The sequence below is a fragment of the Peromyscus leucopus genome, chromosome 2 (assembly GCF_004664715.2).
Source record: "Peromyscus leucopus breed LL Stock chromosome 2, UCI_PerLeu_2.1, whole genome shotgun sequence".
Classification (NCBI taxonomy): Eukaryota; Metazoa; Chordata; class Mammalia; order Rodentia; family Cricetidae; genus Peromyscus; species Peromyscus leucopus.
This window is the reverse complement of record NC_051064.1, coordinates 79,860,974-79,866,139: the sequence shown is the minus strand read 5'-3', so window position 1 is coordinate 79,866,139 and position 5,166 is coordinate 79,860,974. Positions and strand designations below refer to the sequence as shown.

General features: G+C 37.3%; 1 pseudogene; it reads right to left on the bottom strand.

Moving 5' to 3' along the window:
- Positions 1-1,338: 1,338 nt before the first annotated feature.
- On the bottom strand, positions 1,339-1,458 carry LOC114696308 (annotated as a pseudogene).
- Positions 1,459-5,166: the final 3,708 nt, after the last annotated feature.

Here is a 5,166-nt window from a genome sequence, read left to right as displayed (position 1 = left end):
TCAAGATATCAGAGATGCTGGAGCCATGAATCATTGTTGTGAAGAAGTTTACTCTGAAGTGGAAAACTCAAAATAACTTCAAGAAGTCCCTAAAATTTAATAAAATATATTAGGCTCCTGTTCCCGAGTATAAACAATAAAGACTGTTCAAAGTCACTCTCAGACATGCAAAGATGTAAAGAACATGCTCAAACAAGGCAAGCTGCAAGGAAGACTTGGAAACCAGAGCAGCTGCCTGGAAGAAGCACAGATCAACTGAGTCATATGGAAAGGACACTCTCCAACCTCTTGTGCTTCCTGCAGGTTGTGTAGTGTGCTCCAGACTTGCAGCTTTTGCAAGCTGTCGCCCATGCTGGGGTGAAGTTTGATGATGCAGCTCTCTTTGATTCACTTCTGTTCCTATTAGTAATCCCTCACCCATATTTCTATAAGTAACCGCAATAAAACGCATTGGTTCACCAAGCTGAACTTTTGTGAAATCTGTCTTTTGGTCTGTTGTAGGTTCCTTATCTGGAGAGAATAGGTGTGTGTGTTACATCTCCCCAGGGAATGTTTTGTCACACAATAGATATCTGTCAAAGAGGGAGATACACAGTTAGTGGAGTTATCCCAAGACAGGGATGAAGTTGAAGGAAACAACATTGAAAGGGCAGAGTTGTATTGAGTCCTTTGTTACCAGACATGGCTATATCAGATTTTGATTTGTCTTTTGGAGTTCTGGACTTGTTTTGGGTCAGTATTTCCCCACCATTCACCAATTCCTTCATTTTTCAATGAGAATATATGTTCTATACCATTGTATGTTGGAAGCATGTAATATTTGCCCTTGCTTTTGTAAAGAGCTACAACTAAAGAATTACCTTGTCTCTCAAATGAGAGTTTGATCTTGGATTTTAAAACAATGCTAAGACTGAGAAAGAGTATAGGATTTTGAAACTGAACTAAATATATTTTTGCACTATATAGTTGTGAGCCTGTGGGGGCTAAGGAGTGGAATGTGGTGCTTTGAATTAGAAATGTCTTTACTGGGCAGTTTAACAGTTGGTGCACTGTTTGGGGAAGGGGTGCAGCCTTGCTGGGGGAAGTACACCACTGGGGGGCGGGACCCTAGAGTCTGTAGCCTCACTCTACTTCCACTTTGCCCTCTCTGCTTTGCAGCTGTGGTTAAAGATAAAATCTCTCAACTTCCTACTCCCATATCTATGCCTACCACTTGCTGCTATGCCTTCCTCCCTGATGGACTTTTATTCCTTTAGCACCATAAGCCAAAATGAACTCTTCCTTTCATAAATTATTTTTGGCCAAGGTATTTTATCCCATCAGAAGCATAACCAGTACAGTAGGTAGTAGATAATCTAAAAACTGAAGTCCTTTTTTCCCTCAAATTATATGAATAATAAGAATTATTTTATGAGACTGATACTACACTTGATCTTAGCCAAAAGGCTAAGAAGCAATCTCCATGAGTAAACTGGGAGTAAGAGGTAGGGATAGAGGGGAGGGGATGGGGGATCAGAACCTGAGGGAATGGGATGGTCCAACTGGGAGAGGGGTGGAGTAGGAGAGCAATGAAAGAGATATCTTGATAGAGGGAGACATTATGGAGTAAGGGAGAAACCTGGTGCTAGGGAAATTCCCAGGAATCCACAAGGATGACCCCAGATTAGACTACTAGCAATAGTGGTGAGGGTGCCTAAGCTGGCTTACCCCTGTATTCAAATCAGTTAATACCCTAACTGTCATCACATAACTTTTATCCAGTAACTGATAGAAGCAGATGCAGAGATCTACAACCAAGCATCAGGCCAAGCTCCAGGAGTCCAGTTGCAGAGAGGAAAGAGGGATTATATGAGCAAGGGGGGAGGTCAAGGTCATGATGGGGAAATCCACAGAGACAAATAAACCTAGTTCATAGGAACTCACAAAATTTAGACAGCTGTGAAACCTGCATGGGACCAGACACTAGACCCTCTACATATAGGAGACATTTGTGTAGCTGGGTCTGTTTGAGGGGCCCCTGGCAGTAGGATTAGGATCTATCCCTGGTGCATGAGCTGGCTTTCTGGATCCCATTACCTATGATTGGACACTTTGCACACCTTTGAGGAAGAGGGGAGGGGCTTGGACCTGCCTCAGCTGAATGTACCAGGCTTTCCTGTCCCCCCATGGGAGAACTTACTTACCCTTTTGAAGGAGGGGATGGAGGATGGGCTAGTGGGGGAATAGAAAAGGGGGGGAGTAGGGATGAGAGAGGGATCTGTGGTTGATATGTAAAATAAAGAAATTTTTAATTAAAAAAGAATTATTTTATAAAATAGGGACATTTAAAAATATTTTTTAACATGAAGATTTAGTTCAAGTAAAGTATGCGATATTGAGTAAGGAAAAAGAATGGGGAGACAGTCATAACAAAACACAATTATGACTGTCATCCTCATTTATAGCTACATTAAAAGTAAGATCAACATTATTCATATAATTTGGAAAATTATACCAAGGAAAATTCTAAATATCTCAAATAATTTAAAATATTTTTATAAAGGACAGAAATATATTATAAAAATGTTTTCAGGAGGATTGTGAGTATTCAGTTGTAAATGTATTTAGAAATAAGCATCATCCAGACTTTCTGACTTTCACATTGACATGCTCTCAGAAGGAGCTGGCCCAACTTTGAAGTAATAAATATGAATGCAGGTGTTTATATTTCTAAGTTTTTACAAGGAGATGGTTAAATGCATATAGAGGATTCTTTCCACTGAAGCTGAAAGGAATCTATGCTATGTGTTTTCCAATAGATAAATATCTACTGTTTTTGACTCTTATCCATTCAGTTTTTTTGTTTCCTGGAAGATCATTGTGGGAAGAAACTATAATCAATTCTGAATCCATAGTTATTACTTTTAAGACTTTAAAATATAATAATGAATAATCTCTCCCTTTATCAGGGATATTCCATAAAGTCATTTGCTTATTTTTTATAAAATGTCTAATAATTATTTAATTAGGAGACAATTAATGGATTCTGTATTAGTCTGGGTTCTCTAGAGGAAGAAAACTTTTAGGACAAATGCATATTACTAATGAGAGCTACTGAAATGGCTGACAAGACACAGGCTGGCTAGCTCAATGGTGGCTACTGTGCATGCCAGAAAGGCTGAATTGCTTCTTATTATGCAAGGCCGGATGTTTCAACAGTCCCAGTATGAAGGAAAAGGCCTAGAGGATTCCAGGAGAGCTTCTGATCTTCCATTGTAAGGGCTACAGAGCCAGGCCACAATATCAATGAATGGCAGCAGTAGGGGCAACCATAGGTTAGAAGCACTCACATGGGAGTGAAGATGTGTAGATAAAAGCCACCCTGCCTTTCCTAAACCACTTTGTATCTGGGCCACATCCAGAAAATGTTGTCCATTCTGGGGAAGGATTTTTTTTCCCTTCAATTAGTTATTCCAGGAATACCCCTGCCAACCTGCCCTGAACCATGTCTTTTCGTTGACCCCAGGTTTAACCAAGTTGACATCTAAGATTAGTCATCACATTTTCCAAAAGAGACAGGTATTAGATTTAGAAGAACCAATGGCCGAAAGGAATGTTGACTAAGTAAGCCAAAGCTTTGGTCATTTTTGGGCAGTTGTTGGTTTGTTTGTTTTCTTGCTGTTGTTTGTTTTCTTTTTGGTGCCATTTGTTCATTTCATTATAAATTCAAAGGACTGAAGATCATAGGCAAAATGAAAATTGTGTATAATGAGACAAATTTTAAAATAGTCCTCAATATTTGTTCACTGAAACAGGTTCCATGATTAATAGATGCTTTAGTTGGAATGCCCCAACTAGGAGTATTTCTTTCTAATAGATTTTTTTTCCAACTTCTAACAAGAGAATATTCTAACCAATAGGAAGACATACAAACTTAGCATTAAAGTATTTTTATCTTTGTCATTTATATAGTCATTTTGGAGACATATGGATAAAATCTAATCATCAGGTTTCAAATGCCAAAGGACAAATAAAATAAAATCCTTGTTCTTGATGCTACTTTTCTGTAAATATTACTAAGAATAAAACAACCTTATTGTAATAAACAGAGCCCCACTCTAATTTTAAATCAGCATTTTGAATTAATATGTCCCTCTGAATTTTTAACAACATTTAATTATGGCCAGTTAGTAATAACTCTGCTTTCTTTAGGCTTAAGTTTTCAGAAATCTTTTATGGTATACTATAGCCTTCTAAGATTGTCCTTTTTTACTTTGGAAAAGCCCTTTGCTTTAAACAAATACTTATTTAACCATATGGAATCCTTTCTCATCAAAAAGCATGTCCTTTTAATTTTAGCATTCTCTACTAAAAATATGTCCCATATTATAATTTTTCATATTTTATGCTTCATAGTTCCTCTGCCTCATTGTCCCTACAGAAATTTTGAAATAAAAATTGATTGGTTTAACAAAATAAAATAACTATACATTTTATTCAAAACCTGTGAGCTGTGTCTGAAGCATGGGTAAAACATCTCAACAGTACTGGAGATATTTGTTTTTTCTTACCAAGAAATTTAAATTAACAGACTTGTTAAGATTTGGGTCTATTGTAATAGGTACTCTGAAATTTCCATTGCTAAAAAAAATCATTGACTTCTCTTTGGGCCTACAAGACAGCCAAAGTCAGAATAATAGTCTGGCATCTCTGGCTTCATTCTGGTTTTGCCTCCTTCTTTTGAATCATCTGTTTATTTGGTCAAACTCTAAAACCTCTTATTATAGAGGTCTTGCCTTCATTTAATTTGTATATGTGGTATTAAACAAGAATATGAAATCGTAGATACAGGGTGACAGGCCAACAGACACAATGACACAAAAACAGTGATATGAATGTCCTAGTTAGGGTTTCTATTGCTGTGCTATGTTCTGCCTGGGGTTTACAGAAGAGAGCAGAGAGAGGAGCAGAGAGAGGGAAGGCAGAAGAGGTGAGGCTGAGGACAGAGGAACTTGTAGCTCAAGACAAGTTGGACTTCTAAGAATACTTCTTTTGTTTTTCATATCACTTCAAATCTTCTCTGATTATTTTCTGTTCTTTAGCATTTCTCTGATTTTGAATTGGTTTTTAAATCTCTAAGTTTTTTTAATTAGTCATTTCATCAATTCTTTTCATATATGTTATTGA